General features: G+C 35.1%; 1 long non-coding RNA gene across 2 annotated transcripts; it reads left to right on the forward strand.

Moving 5' to 3' along the window:
• Positions 1 to 4,667: 4,667 nt before the first annotated feature.
• On the forward strand, positions 4,668 to 10,480 carry LOC126808785 (uncharacterized). 2 transcript variants are annotated; one of them, XR_007674760.2, is made up of 5 exons: positions 4,668 to 4,996; positions 5,377 to 5,565; positions 5,690 to 5,965; positions 9,366 to 9,498; positions 10,188 to 10,287. It is a non-coding gene; the product is annotated as an uncharacterized LOC126808785 (long non-coding RNA). The 2 variants fall into 2 exon arrangements; XR_007674761.2 differs by lacking the exon at positions 4,668 to 4,996 and adding an exon at positions 5,188 to 5,275 and having other exon boundaries at positions 10,188 to 10,480.
• Positions 10,481 to 20,457: the final 9,977 nt, after the last annotated feature.

The raw sequence follows: 20,457 nt of genomic DNA on the forward strand, positions 1-20,457 counted from the left end.
GATTTTCAACTATGGTACTCTCTTGTCAGTGATGCAGGGCGGGAGGCCTGACAATGACAGCTGTCTAGTCGTTTGGATTGGACAAAAAAGCGAGGTCCCGTGTACACATTGGTGTGTACATAAAATATCCCTTGACAGTTTGAATTCGATATAAAAGTAGGCCGTCTTCATTAGCCCAGTTCGGAGCAGAACAGTGGGACGTTAAACTCCATTTCATTTCACTTTCAAGTTTCATTTGGTCAGTCTATTAAATATTCATTGTTACATAACAAAATCGATGTTAACTTGTGAAACCTATACAAGAATACAAAAGCTAAAAAGGCCTCTACCCAGTAATAAAGTGGGGTTAAGTGCACTCTTTTCTTTAACTACTATTATAGTATTACTAAAATTATGGTTGATTTTGTTCTTGTTCATTAATTCATATTTTTTTGTTATAGTTGACAAATACAGAAAGTACGTCCGATGAAGAGTATAGTCAAACTAACAACTCACAACTACAGTTACCGCTGCCATTAAATAACCAAACTTTATCCGATGAAGAGCATAGTCAAACTAACAACTCACAACTACAGTTACCGCTACCATTAAATAAACAAACTTTATCTGATGAAGAGTATAGCCAAACTAACAACTCACAACTATATGTACCGCTGCCATTAAATAACCAAACTTTATCCGATGAAGAGTATAGTCAAACTAACAACTCACAACTACAGTTACCGGTGCCATTAAATAACCAAACTTTATCCGAAGATGATCTCTTTTCTAGTGGTTCCGAGTATGTCCTTAGCCCATCGACAGATTCGTGTACTAATGAATATGTTTCTGACAGCTGTGAAAACAGCGATGTGAGTGAAATATTTCCAATACTGTCTGGGAAAGATACAAGCCCGCCTTTAGATTTATCTTTTGAAGTTGCTGGGCCTTCAACTTTCAACAAAAATGACACAATCATAGCTACTACGCCAGATGAAATGGAAACCACTCATTCATTTCAAAATTATGTTGATTCCTGTAAATTGAAGTATGCTGAAGCAATGAATGATTCTGAGAGTGATGAAGATCTAGATGAAGAGACCATCCGGAGGGCAGAAGATCAACCAAACATTTATGTATTTAAGGTGTTGAAAGAAGAAAACACTAAAACTGGTAAAAGAAAGAAAATAGGTAGGGTATATAATAGCTACCAATATTGTAGTTTGTGCGAAGTCAAGGTTTCAAATTTTTCGCAATATATAACACGAAATTTAACACTTCCTGCACATGCGAATTCTGATCTGAAAGCAATACATGATGAGAAGGACCCACAGCGCTCAAGACAGTTAAGAACCTTATTAAGAGGAAAATTTAATCATGAATTTAATATGAAATCTTTGAACAGGGGAAAAGGGGAAATTATTTTAGAGAGAAGACCTTTGAAGTCTTTTAAGGTACAAGACTATGGCCCCTGTCCAAACTGCTACCTATGGATAAGCAAGAATCTGATGCGACATCACCAGAAATCCTGTGCGACCTGTTCCATTCAAAAAGAGACTTCCTCTTCTTCATTAGTGACGCAATCCGATGTAATTTGTGGGAGAATAAAACCATTGGCTTCTCAAATATTGGTAAAAGAAGTTTATTCACGTATTCAAATGGATCACATCGCTAATACAGCCAGAAAAGATGGACTAATTGTGCAACTAGGCAACTCCTGGATGGAAAAAAAACGTAGGAAACAAACTTATGCGTGGGACTTATACGGCACAGATAATGAGATTATGCGCTAGATTATTAATCAATCTACGCGAAATCGAACCATTTGAACAGGAGCAGGATCTATGGTTCTACTTAAAACCTCAGTTTTTTGATCATATAGTACGTGCTACGTTAATGACAGCTTCTGTTCTTTCTGAAGATATTTACAAAAACCCAGCAATGCACGAAAATTAGGCTTTGATATAAAGAGAATTATAAATGGCAAGATTGGACTATCAATTATGAATGCGCAGCCTGAATGTCGCAAACATGCAGAAGATCTTCCCAAAACAATGGAGATCTTTTGGGGAACTAGAGCTGCTAAATTGGCTACTGTTCTATTGGAAGAGAGGAAATACAACACGCATACGAAGTTGCCTGTTCCTGAAGATATTGTAAAATTAAACTGTTACATGTATCTGGAAGATGCAATAACCAGCTTAGATCTTGATACCAAACACTGCAGTTATGATAAATTCCTAAAGGTTGCTGAAGCTATTTAAGCGAAGTTGTTCTATATAATAGAAGAACAGGAGAATTACAAGCATAAAGGTAAATACAAAACTCATCTCAAATGCATTGTATATGATAAGAAACGTTGTTTATTAGTGTGCTTGTTCTGTATTTTTGTTTTTTTTAGCAGTTATTACAAAGATTTAGAGTCTAACCTTTAGGCACAATTCCACAATCCTTTTAATTTAAACCTCCCTTGAAAATAGAAAGAAGGGAGACGGATGTGAACATTTAGTTGGCGATTTGACATCATTTGAAATAAAATTGTTAGAATCACAGGAAATTCTGACCATACGCGGGAAGGTATGAATTTAAGTCTCTTCGGACCCTGATTATATTGAGGCGGCTTTCATACATAAAGTAATTTGATTATGACTTAAAGGGGAAGGTGATAGAAAAATTGCATGACTTTCAGTAAACTGGTTGCTCAAGATATCTTTAAAACATGAAAATAACAATGACACAAGAAACATATAAACACATTGAAGGAATGAACAAAATAAATGTCCTAACTGGTCAAATTACCATAAACAAAATAGTTATTGACACTAAGGGTAAACAGATTTAAAGAGTTAGGTCTTAAGAGATTTCTTAAAAAAAGGACATGTTTTTAGAGTCTTTAGTCCTTTTTGATAGCCTATTCTAGACATTTCTGATTTAGAATTTAAAAAGTTGTTCTACTACTAGGTGTCTTGAAAGGTGAACAATGATAGAAACATTCTCTTAAAGATGGGAATATAGAACATCAATAGAATGTTGGACCAATGGCGCATGGGCTCAATGATATGTGAGAATATACATGTAGATGTTTTTTCCTTTCGTAGACCTACTTTCAACCTTTAATATGTTTGCATAGTTTTTGGTTAAGAAAAGAAATTGGAGAACGAAGTTTTTGAACCTGATTTATTAGATAAATTAGAAACACATGAAGATGATCAACCGAAACCAGGCAAAAAGGCAACATTAAATGGTAAATCAAAATGGACAGAAGAGGAACAAACTGCATTAAGGCACCTATTTGAGAAAAACTTTGAATCTAAAACTAGGCCTTCACCAAAAGATTGTCGTGGAGCTATGAAAGTCAGCAAGAAATTGGAAGGGGTTATTTGGAAAAGAAAGAAAGACGTTCTGAAAAAAAAAATGTATAGAATGATTGATAAATTGAAAAAATAATTTTTGTTGGTTCGGCTACATGTGTATGGGGTGGGCCCATCAGGTCAATGATATTGTGATAAATACACACTGAAAAAACACTTGTGTTGGATCTCAACACAAGTACTTGTGTTAAAACTAATCTACACAAGTTATGTGTTGTTTTGCATTGCATTAACACAAACTTGTGTCGATTTATAAAATCTTGTGTTTTTTTCATATCATTAACACAAGTAATGTGTACCTTCCAAGATTTGTTTTCTTTTTAAAAAAAAAACTCCATACAAAGTCTGAATTCGGGAGTCGTCAAGTTTTAAGAAAAGTAATAAAGGGCTTAATTCACATCTCGAAAATCACATGCTGTTCTTCACTGGAAGGGTGTGAGTACCAATTAATCAGACAATTGCCAGACAGACTTGAATGTTAATTGATGTTAAGTTGTCTGTAAAGTTAAATGTCTGTCTTTTTTTATTGACCCAATAAACTGATAGATCAAATGAATATATAGTGTACATGTGATTTTCAGCACCCTGGTGTTTTCGAAAATTGATTCAATGTACAATGAACAAAAAAAATGAGTAAAACTCTTAATAATGTAATTGGTTGATGTAATCGAAATTGGACAGTATTGGTTAACTGAAAAGTAACCAATCAAATTTAATTGATCATCCACGTGTATCTCATAATCGACTTATTGATATAATGGTTCTCCAAGTTATCTATACTTTTTGTCTGCGATATCACTTCGGTGGAAGCGGACTTAAAATACAACTAACTAAGAAGAAGTATCTATACTTTAGTCATTGCGACAAATTCTTTCTTTGATATTATATCAGCGACATTCAGTTAGATAGATGTAGTGAAGTTAGCATCAACAGGGTGCTTTAGCCGTGATATTTTAAAAAAAATTATAATGGTCACATAGAATACCAGACCGCAGGTTTGTAAATTTTTACAAAAAATAAAACCGTGTATTTAATTTAACATGTATATATAGCTTCTATGTATATAATAATTCGTTTCGTTTAAAACAGTCAGATTTAGAACTACTGCCACTGACTGCACCGGAAGTCTATTTATATAATGGCGCCACAAAGAAAATTTTTTTGATGTGTTCTAAAAGTGTTCCGCTAATTCAGCAATCTAATGAATCTGTCTTAATTTTTCTGAAATCGTGCTTAATTATTATTAGCTAATCGGCGCTACACCGTTGTTCATATACTTATAATTGCAAGAAACCGCCGACTAGGACCAGCAGGTAAGAATCTGTCTTGATTTTATAGTAATACCCGGTTGCAATTATTGGCCGCCATCTTTGATTTTTATAGACGTTCGGGCAAAAGGAGAAATGTATATCCAGACATGGACTATAGCTAGATACTAACTTTTGTGTTAGTTGTTTAGTTGAAATGTAATCTTATTTCTGTAAAAGAAAAAAACAACAACAAACAAATCAGCCTTTTTTTTTATATCAATGTCATCAATGTGTAGGCCTAATATTAGACTTTCAATGATTCAGAAGTTTCTCTACAGTTTCGTTATTTTTTTTCCCAGTCATTGATGTTAGCATGTACTACACAAAGAAAAACAGGTAACAGAATTTCATTTCCTTTTAATATATTTTTTTAATAATGGCCAATAATTGTTATTGTATGTAACACGAAAAGTATTTATCTCTGTAGAGAGAGGGCGAGTAAATGGGGTTTAAAGTTCACTAAATTCACTTGCCACACACTATGCCATTCATTTCCTTGTATTAAATTGGTCGAATCAAGTAGGTCCATGCTATATATATGTCCTAGAATCAAGTAGGACAGGTAGTCTTCTTCCGCCCTTTTTCTGAACACTGTCTCATTCTATTGCCATCTGTGTATGTTGTGTTATATTAATTCTGCATAATTAACTCTAGTTATAATATAAATAAACCAATAATATATTTGTAGTTTAATATGTTTTATCTTATCATTACAGGCAAAGCATGAAGCCAAAGGAAATGTTTTTACCAAGGCATGTTCCTCAATAGCGGAGAGAGTTTTATCCAGTGTCGGTTCTGCAGAAGAACCCATTCATAGCAGACCACCCATTGCAGCACTTGTAAGGTCGCTATAAAGAACCCGACAGACTCTGCGACCAAAAGATCCCACTGACGTGTCGTCAAGCGTAAGTACTCATGCAATTAAATACTCATGTATATAAGAATTTATTAACATGTAATTAAATGTACAATTTTATTTATTTATTAACATGTACTTAAATGTACTTTTTTATTTATTTTTTGTTTTAGCTTGACGAAGATTTCATCGATCATAGTGCACCGGGATTTTATCAAAAAAGAGTAAAAGTTGGGGAAAGGCGCCATCACATTTTTTGTACTGATAGACAGATGCAACTACTCGCACGCGCAAAAACTTGGTATATGGATGCAACTTTTCGGGTGGTGAACAAGCCATGGTCTCAGCTGTTTTCCATACACGCCTTCATTAAGACTGGAGAGACCACCCGACAGTTACCATTGGTGTTTTGTGTAATGTCGGGTAAAAGCCAAGACGACTATTATAAGGTAAATAGCACTTACTGATTGAATTACTATTAATAGTAAAAAAGGACTATTATTTGGGACCTTGAAATTGTCACAAATGGGTCGCACTAACAGCGACATTTGTTTCAGGCATATTTGTTTCATCGGTGACACGTCTGGTGTCATGTGAATGCAACGACAACAGCCTGGTTGATTGATTTGTTGATTGGAGTTCAGATGTCTACATTAAAATCGACCACTTTCAGGTTGCCGTATTCACTGCCAGGCAAGACCGACTTGAAATTTCTAGAAATTTTCCTGGGGGAGACAGGCCCCAACAAATCCCCCGACGGTGCGTTTCACGACTTTGGCGCAAGACGGTGACCTTGAAGAGACGTCGAAAACCATTTAATAGACATAGTAAAAGTCATATCTTACGAGATTATCGCTGGTCTTGTCAGAAAATGCTATTTTATATATGACCAGTTTGTGTTTGAAAAATTTAATTATTTATTCTCCCACCATTAAAGCACACTAATTACGAAATATCGCTCTCAGAAACTTCATGGTTTCTTTTGCAATTTGTTTGGGGTAAGACGTTATATAAATAATATCAATCTGTCTACCACACAAATTTAACAGATACAAATGCATGTTATTCCACAGGTAGACAGACAGGGCCTCCTTTGAAGGGACTCAGTGAAGGGAACGTGGTTGGTTTAGAGTTTGTCTGACCCCTTTGAATATTTGCGTCTCATCTCCAATGAAAACAATCATGTTGCTCTCATGCTGTTCTCAACCAGAATCAAACATATATCGTACCTGAGATTTGTTAGCATGTTCCACACAACCCAACATTTATCGGCACCGGGATTAAGGGTGTATATCTTTGTTTCTAACGCTTATTGGGAATACGCCACGGAAACTACATGTAATCAACCTAGAGTTGTTGTTAGTGTTTGTCGGATAGATCCTTTATACTTACTGGCGCTAGGTAATTTCGAGGCTAATATTGTTCAATTTTATTTGAATGATTTGCTTGCGCGTACCGTAGGAGTGTATTAGAAACAGTGTTTGCGCAGGTTCGACAACGGCTGAAGAACATGAAAACACTTTCATGAGTCTCGAACATGAGAGAACGGTATCCATGGTAACAAGATGAATTAAATTCATACAATCTGTTACGATAACTTGTTTAGTATTTACTTCGCTATTAAGCATAATTTTGATAAATTATGACACCGTTTTACTCCTTTTCAATTCTTTGGATGACGATTACATCACCTTTTGATACGCCCTCGTCCGTAGGTTTGTCCGTCGTCTACAGAACTGATTATTTTAAAATTGATATGTTGTTTATTTTAATGAGATGAATCCTATTTAATTTCAATAATTTCTGTTAGTTTCTTCTGGAGTTATGGCCCTTGTTTCACTTTGTGAAATTCATTTAAATCTTTTAAATTAGTGAAACGAAGACGTCTATTAAATTTCTGCGATTTCTGTGAATTATGTCTAGAGTTGTGGCCCTTGTTTCACTTTTTCGAACCTTGTGAACGCACGAACAACAAAATTATCATCCGATTTGTATGAAAATTGTATGCATTATTTAAATTAGTAAAACACAAAACAAAAAAATCTGTCAAATTTCAACAATTAAGGCCCTTGTTTCAGTTTGTAGAACCTTTGTAAACCCACAAACGACGAAAATTATAATCTTGTATGAAATTTTCTTGTAAATGCCCACATTACCTACAAAAGAATGAATATGCGACAATCCCTGTTGACTGCGCAAACGATTAAACTGCTGTGGGCATATGTTTCGTTGCCTGGCAACCTAACTTACTTCATGTTATACTGGCCACATACTACATCCAATTTTCGAACGTTATTAAACTTTTAAATTAATAAATGCACCCATGATGCTGTTTTCTCAGCAGTTATCGATACGTCGACCATGTTTGTTCTCCCTCACACCAGCTATGAGGTAGTGTGGGATTTGAGAACGGGAATGTGTTCGTGAACGCATTCCAGACTGCTCAAGTCCGACAAGAACCCATTCTCCGTCCGTTCTCTGCACCGGAACACTGTTTCGAATACACCCTAGGGGTATTTAGGAAAGGGAGGAAACCGGAGGACCCGGAGAAAACCCGCAAGGCTGGACAGGCGACCCTATTCCTAATCACATTCAAGTGGGGAATCACATAATAATGGCCTATTTCAAATAAGATATTTGCATATAAAGAAAGTAGGCTTACAGCCTCTTTCAAATGTGATATTTGCATATAAAGAAAGTACAAACTTAAATCTTCAGTGCTGGATAAACTAGCCAAAGGATTTGGCTGAATCAATTGGCGCTAAACTTCACCTAGTTTATCCACTGACATACGCCCGAATCAAACATGTTTGATATATTTGGCCGAATTGTATTTGAGTGGTGTGTCCGCTTCGCCGAAGCATTCGTCTGATTTTAGAATTCATTAGCCAATCACCACTCATTCATATCGAGTGGGTATCGCAAACTAGCAGTCGAACTGTGACACGGGTGCTACAGCCAACAAATTCCAACTACCATACTATCGGCTTAAATGCACGCCAATGGGACCTCAGGTTTTGTGTTCCATTGAAACGACTAGAAATGAAATGAAATGGGGTTTAACGTCCTACTGTTTTGCTCCGAACTGGGCTAATGAAGACAGGCATACACCACACAGTGTGCTATGAGGGAAATTTTGCCCGGACAGCGGCACTGCGGTGTATCGAATTCCAACTGTCAAGGGATCTATTACGTGCACGTTAACGTGTAAACGGGATCTCGTTTTTTCATTTCATCCGAATGACTAGACAGCTGTCCTTGTCAGGCCCTCCGTCCTGCATCACTTACAAGAGGAAACCACGACGGAAAATCTGGGTGAACTTTCTCGGCCAATGCAGGGATCGAACACCCGACCTCCAGGCTAGCGAGCCAGCGTCTTACCCACTTAGCCACCATGACGACTAGACAGGGAATCCATGCTGAAAAATCCAAATGAGCTTTCTCGGTCAACACTGGGAGCGAACCCGCAACCTCCCGGGTAGCAAGCCAGTGCCTTACACACTAAGCCACACGACCTCCAGGCTAGCGAGCCAGCGTCTTACCCACTTAGCCACCATGACGACTAGACAGGGAATCCATGCTGAAAAATCCAAATGAGCTTTCTCGGTCAACACTGGGAGCGAACCCGCAACCTCCCGGGTAGCAAGCCAGTGCCTTACACACTAAGCCACACGGCTCTCTTTTAATTACTGTGACTCTCAAATCACATGACAAACAAGGGTTATTAAAACAGATTTTCACGGCTTAGGTAATATCTTTGGGATTAAAATGGTTTTAGATATCACACAGTTTGTATATGGTAAGGTATCTTAAACAGTTAATTACATGTCACATATTCATATTTTTCAGTTTCCATATTAGATGCCATAGCAAATCAAAGATCATATAATAAAATAAGTCAAAAAACCCAAATATGGGAAAAGAAAGAGCTGAAGAAATGGTGATTTGAGCACCTATGATTTCTCATAGGTGTTTTTGGAGGGTGAGTGTTCAATTCTAATAGAAAAGATTGTTGTTGTGGTATTTTAGAATCTCACCATAATGTGTTTGGCACAATATAGCCCGGTTGGAGCTGATGTGACATAAACCTCGATTTCATTTTAATATTTTGAAATTTAAAATTCAGTTTAGTATAGTAAAACTGTACACTTACATGTATGTGCACAGACAGAATCTTACTAATGTCCAGATACATGTAGATATGACTATCTCATCTGTGGGGACCCATGGTGACCAAGTGGGTTAGACACTGGTTTGCATATTTTAAGGTCGCGGGTTTGCAGTAAGACGATGCAGTACGGGGGGCCTTACAAGGACAGCTGTCTAGTCGTTCAGATTGAACAAAAAAACGTGGTCCCGTGTACACATTGGCGTGCATGTAAAAGAGCCCCTGGCAGTTAGAATTTGATACAAGAGTAGGCCTTAGGGTCACGGTACCCGGCAAAATTTCTCTCGTGGCACACTGTATGGCATATGCCCAACCTCATCAGCCCAGTCGAAGCTGAACAGTAGGACGCCAAACCCCATTTCATTTCATTTTTTTCATTTTGTCTCATCTGTGACAAAGCAAACCAACACATTACAATACAATTTAATTAAATTAAAACTTTCGTCTATTTAAATATTGAATCGATTTAAGTCAACTAAAACATAGTATGTTTTTTTTCTCAGTTAACTACATCAGAAAGATCAAGACAGTTGGAAATGGCTATTCATATTATGGAAACTTTTTCTCACAGGGCTTGATAATCAGGTAAAATGTAAGTAACATACATATTTGTATTTTTAATCATCAACTAGTTCTATACACTTGATTGGTAATCTAGTTATTCTTCTTGGGGCAATGCCTAGGACTCTCCTATTCAAGTCTTGGCATTCTTGATTTTTGACAATCACATCCATTGATTTTCTTCAAGTTGTGATAGACCCTATGTGTATTTTTACAGTAAATAGCAGTATAAAAATGGACAATATTTTACTTTTCAAATAGATTTTAATAGGTGATATCCAATTTGTTGTCGATGGAAATAAAATATAATAATCTGCCTGGGTCTGTTACTGGACAAGACACAATAAGTGTTACCCAAAGATGAAACAAAATAGAGACTCAGTCTAGATGTGGCAAAATAAATTGTTTATTTAAACATTGTGAACCATAAATAGTAAGAAAGTATTCTTATTGCCTACTTTTTATTTTTTAGGCTGGAAGATTATTTGATGTATGATAACAACAAGAGATCCCAAGCATAATTCTGGAAAAGAATGCATTTGACCCAATTTTTGAATATTTTTTTTTGTTTTTACTGTTAAATATTCATCCCAAACACAATTAGATTTTAATTCTCTACAGAAATTTATGTATAATATAGAATGTAAAGTGACATATAAATCACTTAGAATTTGGTCGGAAATCATAAAGTATTTAATAGGCATAGTCTAGAAACCAAATGTAGATCAAATATACCCAGAATTACAAAAAACCTTGACCTACATTAAGGTGACTTTCCCTTGCTTATGAAATGAAATAGGGTTTAATATCCTACTTTTCTGTGTTATTATGGTGATTCTGCCCTACAACCTACTCTTATATCAAATATTTCATCTGTCAAGGGTTGTTTAAAGGGAACCCAGGAGGGCCGAATGGTTAACACACGCACATTGGATCAGAAGGGTCTGTCATTGAGTCAGATAATTCAATTGTCAAGGGTTCTTTAAAGTAAACGCAGTGGGGGTAGTTTCAATTCTGGGCTTATACCCAATTATCCCTTGCCATGTCCTACACTACTGATGTGTGGGAACTATGTCGGAAAATCTAGTTGAAATTTCTAGGCCAATGCACTCACTGAACCACAGTGGCTCCTCCTTGCTTTTGACTTGTGATTATTTATATATATTTTGTACATATTATTTAATGTTTGCGATTTTCTCTGATATTTTTTTATTTTTCAATCCTGTAATCTTGATGCTTTGCTCCTTTTATGTACAAAATATTCATTTTGTTTGAGGAAAAGGTTCTACATCAATTTATTACTCCTGCAAAATAGTGCATTTTTCTTTTGTTAGTTTTCTGTGTATGCTAGTTATTTCTAGATGCCTCACAAATCACTTGTAATGACTTTGTAGCACTTTTCAGTTTCTGAAAGTATTTCAATTTAGTGCATAATTAATCTAATTAGGGCTTGGTTTGGATGTTATTAAATTTAGATATATTTGAATTATATATTTTTGGGGTATGGGGTAGGGATCTTTCTTTTCTCAGTTCTTGTTTTCGGGTAAAGAAAAAATTAAATAGCTATTTTGAATTTTGTGATGTGGGGGGCAGGGGGGCAAAGTATAACAAAATTTTTATTAGTATTAGAATTATATCTCTGTTTTTCTGTTAACATTTCAAATGATATCTATTTAGTTTTGATTTGGTGGTGTTAATTTACTTTTTCCTATCATTTTATGAATAAATGATAATTTAACAAATATAATTATTGTTACCTCATTTATCAAACTTTACAGGTTAAACAGAGCAAAAGGGGTGGGGGGCTGCATGGGAAAGATTGCTAAATTGAGGGAAAATGGTTATACACAAGTTTTTATGAAACCACACAAGTTTCAGAAATTTCAACACAAGTTTCAGAAATTTCAACACAAGTTTCAGAAATTTCAACACAAGTTTCAGAAACTTCAACACAAGTTTCGACACAAGTATTGTGTAGATTTTCACACAAGTTTCAACACAAGTTTGTGTTGTTTGGTAAATTTTAACACAAGTCTTGTGTTGTTTCAACATTTAACACAAGTTTGTGTTGTTTCAACACAAGTTTGTGTTGTTAAATAGAGACACCTAACTTGTGTTGAAAACAACACAAGTTTGTGTTGTTTCAACACAAGTTTTTTTTCAGTGCAGGCATCCAAATTCCTATCTATAGTATTATATTGCTGTCTTCTTAATATCTCGAAATATCGTCATCACGATAATATATCTTCAAAACAAATGTATCGCGATATATTGTTAATTATTAGAATTTGGCTCTAGAATTTTGTCCTTTTTTGCAAGAATCTAAAAGGATTCTATAACATAAGCAATCTTCATGAATCTAAATCAAAATAATTCTTTCTAAAGCAAATTTCGTCTACTGGTATTAGGGTGTCCTGATAAAAAAAAATCATTGAAAGCACTGGCCCACTGGTGGCGTTTTCACAGTAACGCTTCGCATCTTACATCAATCCTTTTGTTTTGAATGAATAGCAAGTTTCGCGATATTTACACAGACATTATTTGAATAAATATCGCGATATTACTATGACCAATGTCGGCAAGCCCTAGTAGATAGATCCAGAGGGCTTATGTGACACCTGTCGTGGTCTGTATCTACACACTTTACATTTTCGACTTCTCCAAAAATATTGGATGGATTTCAACCGAATTTGTCACACGTGATCCTTTGATTGTTCAAATGAAGAAGTTTGGGCCACCAGGGGTCCAAAAAGGCAAAAACGGCCGTCACTTTAAAAGTCTTCTCTGAAACCACTGAAGGGATTTCATCCAAATTTGGTTTACATTATGCTTAAAATGTCCTTTCTGAAGTTTGTTCAAATGAAGGGGATACTTATATTGTTTAAGTAGAGTGAAGTCATATATAATGATTGTCTATATGTAATGTAAAATTTGATTATTTGTACTGAAGTCACAGTAGACTTTTCACAAATTAGATGCAAGACCGATTTCGGGGCTATGCAGCGGGCCACAAAGTAGATTTTATTACCTGTTGAACGTATGGGTGGTATGAAAACCGACCATAATTGTTATAAGGTCTCTTAGATACGTTACCGGTGGTAAACAAATTCCGTTAAATCAAGTATTTTAGTTAATCACATCTTTCTGGCTCACTGTACATGCCCCTAATCAGCTTTGCATCTCATTCGTGTATTCCTTATGGACTATTTTGATTTGGTTAGTAAGATGCCTATTCCCCAAAAAAGAACTAATTTTCAATATCATGTTTTTCTCAAGTACAATTGTGAAAGATTTCAACCAAGTTGATATGCATAATGATTTGGTATTTCTTTCATCATTTCATTGAACTCTGTGAAACAGCCCTTCCCATTCCCTCCTCCAGGCCAGTTGGAGGGCAATAGGGAGCATACATCTATAATTTATATTTTCAATTGATCTTTTTTTTGTCAAATAGGTTGGAGAGAAAATCATGGGTTTTGTTTTACAATAATGTTGTATACTGTACACTGTAATCTAGGCTATTTGCCATCCTTGCCTAAATCATGCAATCGTCCTCGATCACCTCAAAATTTCGGACTGAGGGAATTTGAGTCTTGAATTTGAAAAGCTATGTAGTCAAAGGGGAGATAAGTGTAACCATATTTTTTTATAATCTTGAGTTGCACCTCATTGTTTCGAAGAAAAAGACCTACTTGTGTGCTGCAACTTACTAAACCATTCAATCATCCTCGATCACCTCATAATTTCGGACTGAGGGAATTTGAGTCTTGAATTTGAAAATCTATGTAGTCAAAGGGGAGATCAGTGCTGCCATTTTCTAGTCAAGGGTTGCACCTCATATTTGAAGAAAAATATGCATTGCAAATTACTTAATCATCATGAATCATATCATAAGAGAAGGGGGTGGGGGTGATTCTTTAATTGAAATGTGATGTAATAAAGGAGATATGTCATCAAATTTAACAACTAGGAACCCTTTCCTAGCAAAATATGGGCACACACAACAATAGGTTAGCTCAACAATTGAATCTCGAGAAAAAGAAACTGATTTGAAAAGAGTATCAAAACGGAAGTTTGAAGTATAATACTTTGCTTGTTTTTCCCAGTTTGTATGAAAATCCGACTCAATTTTCTGGATTAGCATGTTTAGAAAGGTTAGGAACAGAACCCTAGAAATGGAATTAATACACCTAAAACAAGTTATTGTAAATGACAGTGAAGAGACAATCGCCTCGCTTCAGTACAGCTACATTCTTTCTTGGTTTTGAACTTCAAACTTGACTTATCTCGATAAAAGAGTAACTTTAAATTCTACCTTTCTCATTTTATTTTGAGTTGCAGCTTTTAAGATTACGGACATAATGTGCACCCTAGAACTGGATTCTGTACGCACTGTAACTGCGGTGCAACCCACAAGCCAAAATATGCACAACTCCTCTGAGTGGGTCCGTCCACAATTGTTTTTGGACACTCTACAGGTCACAATTCTTATCCGATTTTGACAAAACTTAAAATATAGGTTTATCTCCAAAAAATCTCGGTTGCTTTCGATATTGACATGTAACGGACTGAAACTTCATGGATTATGGCCCCAGATTGTACGAAAAATCACGTTTTTAGCTTGTGGACCCTATAGAGGTCACAATTTTTATCCGATTTGTTGCACAAATAGCGTAAAAATATGGTATATCATGGTTGTGGACCCTATAGAGGTCACAATTTTAATCCGATTTTGATGAAACTTGAAATGTAAGTGTATAACCCAAAGATCTTGGTTCCTTTCGATATTCGCGCATATCGGAACGTAACTTTCTGAATTATGGCCCCTGATTGTACGAAAAATCGCGATTTTAGCTTGTGGACCCTATAGAGGTCATAATTTTTATCCGATTTAACAAAACGTATTATTGCATCACCATTACACCCTAAGGACGACTGAGTTCGAATTTCGTGAAAATCGGCCGAAAACTGACAGAGAAAATGGCCGCCCTTCGTTCTCAAATAGCATAAAAATATGGTATATCAAGGTTGTGGACCCTATAGAGGTCACAATTTTTATCCGATTTTGTTGAAACTTGAAATGTAAGTTTATAACCCAAAGATCTCGGTTCCTTTCCATATTCGCGCATATCGGACTGTAACTTCCTGAATTATCGCCCCTGATTGTACGAAAAATCGAGTTTTTAGCTTGTGGACCCAATAGAGGTCATAATTTTTATCCGATTTACAAAAACGTTTGAATATATCACCGTAACACCCTAAGGACGGCTGAGTTCGAATTTCGTAAAAATCGGAACAAAACTTACAGACAAAATGGCCGCCCTATATCATGGTTATGGACTCTCTAGAGGTCACAATTTTCCTCTGATTTTGATAAAACTTGAAATGTAAGTTTATAACCCAAAGATCTCGGTTCCTTCCGATATTCGCACATATTGGGTCGTAACTTCCTGAATTATGGTCCCTGGTTGTACGAAAAATCGCTATTTTAGCTTGTGGACCCTATAGCAATCATAATTTTTATACGATTTAAAAAATCGTTTGAAGATATCACCATTACACCCTAAGGATGGTTGAGTTCGAATTTCGTAAAAATAGGTCCAACACTGACAGACAAAATGCCCCCCCCCCCCGTACTCAAATAGCGTAAAAATATGATATATCAAGGTTGTGGACTCTCTAGAGGTCACAATTTTAATTCGATTTTGATGAAACTTGAACTGCATGTTTATAACCTAATAGTCATGGTTCCTTTCGATATTTGCGCATATCGGATAGTAACTTCCTGAATTATGGCCCCTGATTGTACGCAAAATCGCCTCTTTTAGCTTTTGGTCTCCCTGGGGGTCACAATTATTATCAGATCTAAAAAAAACGTTTGATTATATCAGTACGACTTTCGTGAAATCGGCCCAAAATTGCTGGACAAAATGGCCGCCGCTTGTACCCGGATAGTGTAAAAATATGGTATATCAAGATTGTGGACCGTGTAGAGGTCGCAATTTTAATTCGATTTTGATGAAACTTGAAATGCATGTTTATAACCTAAAGATCTTGGTTCCTTTCGATAATGTCGTATATCGGATTGTACCTTCCTGAATTATGGTCCCCGATTATACGAAAAATCGCATTTTTTAGCTTGTGGCCCCTCTGAAGGTCACACTTTTTATCTGATTTTAAAAATCGTTTGAATATATCACCGTAACACCATAATAAAGGTTGAGTTCAAATTTTCTGAAAATCAAACCAAAACTGCCGGACAAAATGGCCGCCTCTTTACGCGAAAGGTGTAAAAATATGGTATATCAAGGTTGTGGACCCTGTAGAGTTCACAATTTTAATCCAATTTTGATGAAACTTGAAGTGCTTGTTTGTAACCCAAAAAATTGGTTCCTTTTGATATTGCGCATATCGAATTGTAACTTCATGAATTATCGCCCTTGATTGTAGGAAAAATCACTTTCCTTTTAGCTTGTTCTCTATCCATCTCTCGAAAATGTGGGCGTATCCTGCCTGGCAGCCGCTGGTTCACCTTTAAATCGAAATGGCGCAAAAATGAAATGGAAATTAAAAAAACTGCTTCCGACTTTTTTTACGCCTTTACATGGCTCATCTTCTTGCTTTTTACTTATTTTAAACAAAAATAATATTTGCTTGCGAAAAGACGTTCCTAACCGCCAAAATTGTAGTTTGGGTCAAAATTACGTCATTTCAGCTGCTGACAGAAAGCTTTATCGGTAATAAAAAAGTTGAGACTTTGCACCATTGAGCATATGAACTTTGTTTTATACAAATCGAGCAATAAATAATTAACCTAGAACCCATAAACTGAATTAGCCAATAGCGGCCACGGTGAATTATCGAGACAAAACTTTTCATATTTTTGCTCAAATCACACGACCCTTTAATTATTGGTGAAGCGCCATAAAAAATATATTCATAAATAAAAAAGTTTTTTGTGAAAATTTAAATTTTCAAAATTTGGCGCCTAATATCTTCGAAGATTAATAGAAAATCAAAAATCTAAACAATCATAGCTATTTGCCGTGTCTCGGGCTATGTCAAAATGTATCAAATGTTAAAATCCGACAATTATTGTTAATATTACGGCAATATTTCAAAAAACGACAACTTCGGTGATTTCGGACATTTCGCATTGTCACAGAAATTTCGAAATAGCTTTAATCTCTAAGTCACACACTTTCCCAGTAAAACCAAAGACATCGAGTTGATCCGACAAATAGTTTCTGAGATATGCTCAAGTGGAAAAAAAATAATAATAACTAGAACTGCGAAGCAGTAATGACGGATTTCACCGGTGTCACGTTACCCTTGAACTTATGTCACTCCCCGTGCCACGTTATCCTTGAACTTGTGTCACTTCCGGTATCAATGAAACCGTTAAGCAGTTTTCCACATAAGCATTGCACAAATAGATGCAGAATCAACAAAATCTAGCAATATCAATTGTTTCTATACATTTGTTACCATGTGTTACATATGTCAAAAAAGTGATCCTAACAAAATTTGTTACTAACTTACCGATAAGTTAGCTAACTTTCTAATGGGAAATTAAAATGGGAAAAAAATCTGTAAAAGTCATCCTGACAAAATTGGTTATTTCTCGACAAAGGAAGATGCTAGAAGCCATTTTTGGACATCTATATGATCGTATTGATCCAATCTATATGTCCATGGGAATCAAATATCATAATGTTAAACGAATAATAAATATAACTCTCTTCCAAAAAATATTTGTTTTGAAAGCGAAAAATACAGTTTTTGTCCAAATGACATTACTTCCGGTGATAATGAAAATGTTAAATTAGTTCTATGAAATCATAAATGGCATAAAGCATCACATCGTGAAAATTGTATGGAAATCGAATAATAATTTACACTTTCATAGACCAAAAACCTTGAAAAGTGACTTGAAGAAAATCGTCTATTTCTCTGCAACCGTACAAGTTAGAAACGTTTTGTGGTATCTGTATGATCGTATGGGTTCATTCTATTTGTTGATTGGAATCAAATATCATAATGTTAAAAACATTACAGATCAGACTCATTTGAATAAAATATCTGTTCCGAAGGCTAAAAATACAGTTTTTGACCAAATGACATCATTTCCGGTGATAGTAAACATGTTGAATTAGCTTGACCTAGTCCAAATTTGCATAAGGCATCAAATGGTAAAAACAAATTGAAAATCGAATGACAATTGACTCTTTTACAGACAAAATAATGTGAAACATGACGCGTGCAAACTTGCCTTTTTATCGGCAACTGCACATATTACAAATTAATTTTCACATACATTCTCTTCGAATGGATTATTGCTACGAGATTAAGAAAGTTACGAAGAAATATTTTAAAAAATGAAGATGCTGAATGGGTTGCAAATAGCTTAATTTTACACCTTTTTTCACCTTTTAATCGAAATAGCCCGAAAACGAAATCGAAATTAAAAAAAAAAACTGAGTCCGGTGATTTGTGCGCCTTTGCATGGCGCACCTTTTTGGTAATATCAAATTTTGAAAAAATAATATTTGGATTCAAAAAGTGGTACCGAACTGTCAAAACTGTAGTTTTTGGTAAAATTATGTCACTCCCGTTGCCGACAGGAAACTTTAACGGTAACAAAAAAAAATGAAATTTCGGAAAACGGACCTTATGAACTTTCTATTATACATATCGAACAATAAATAATTAATCTAGGATGGAAAAACTGAATTAGCCAATGGCGGCTAACCCGAATTACTGAGACAGGAATTGTTCACATTTTTGCTCAAGGCAGATGACTATTTAATCCTGTGTAAAATACCATCAAAAAATATTCATTAATAAAAAAAAGTTTTTTGTAAAAATTTAAATTTTCAAAATTTCGCACCTAATATATCACTAGAACTGCGAAGCAGTAATGACGGGTTTCACAGGTGCCACATTACCCTTGAACTTATGTCACATTCGGTGCCAAGTTACCCTTCCAGTACCATTGAAACCGATAAACAGATTTCCACATAAACATTGCAGACGTGTTATAAAATAGACGCAGAATCAACCAAATCCAGCAATATCAATTCTATTTATACATTTGTTACCATGTGTTATACGTGTCAAAAAAGTGATCCTGTTACTAACTTACCGCTAAGTTAGCTGGCTTTCTAAAGGGAAATTAAAAAGGATAAAAAGTCTTAAAAAGTGATCCTGAGAAAATTGGTTAATTCTCGACAATAGAAGATGCTAGAAGAATTATTTGGACATCTATATGATCGTATTGATTCAATCTATATGATCGTATTGATTCAATCTATATGTCCATTGGAGATAAATATCATAAGGTTAAAAGAATAATAAGTATAACTCACTTCAAAAAATTGTTTGTTTTGAAGGCTAAAAATACAATTTTTTGTAAAAATGACATTACTTCCGGGGATAATGAAAATGTTAAATTAGTTCTATGAAATCATAAATGGCATAAGGTATCACATGGTGAAAATTTTTATGGAAATCGGATAATAATTGACACTTTTATGCATCAAAAACCATGAAAAGTGACATGTAGAAAATCGTTTATTTCTCATAATCGTATGGGTTTATTGTATTTTTTGATTTGAATCAAATATCATAATTTTCAAATGATTACAAATAAGAATCATTTGAATAAAATATCTCTTTTAAAGGCTAAAAATACAGTTTTTGCCCAAATGATGTCATTTCCGCTGACAGTGAAAATGTTAAATTGGTTTGACCTAGTCAAACTTAGCATAAGGCATCAAATGGTAAAAAAAATGAAATACGAATAATAATTTACTCCTTTACATGCAAAATAACGGGAAAAGTGACGCATGCCAAAATTGCTTATTTCTCGGCAACCGCTCATATTACAAACTAATTCTCACATATACCCTCTTTGTATGGATTATTGCTACGAGTTTATGAAAGTTACGAAGAAATATTTTAAAATATGAAGACGCTGAATGAGTGGTAAATAGCTTAATTTTACACCGTTTTTCACCTTTTTAATCGAAATAGCCCGAAAACGAAATCGAAATTAAGAAAACTGAGTCCGATGTTTTGTGCACATTTGCATGGCGCATCCTTTTGGTAATATCAAATTTTGAAAAAATAATATTTGCTTTCAAAAAGTGGTACCGAACTGGCAAAATTATAGTTTTTGTTAAAATTATGTCACTTCCAAAGCCGACAGAT

This window comes from Patella vulgata, chromosome 1 (assembly GCF_932274485.2).
Source record: "Patella vulgata chromosome 1, xgPatVulg1.2, whole genome shotgun sequence".
Lineage (NCBI taxonomy): Eukaryota > Metazoa > Mollusca > Gastropoda > Patellidae > Patella > Patella vulgata.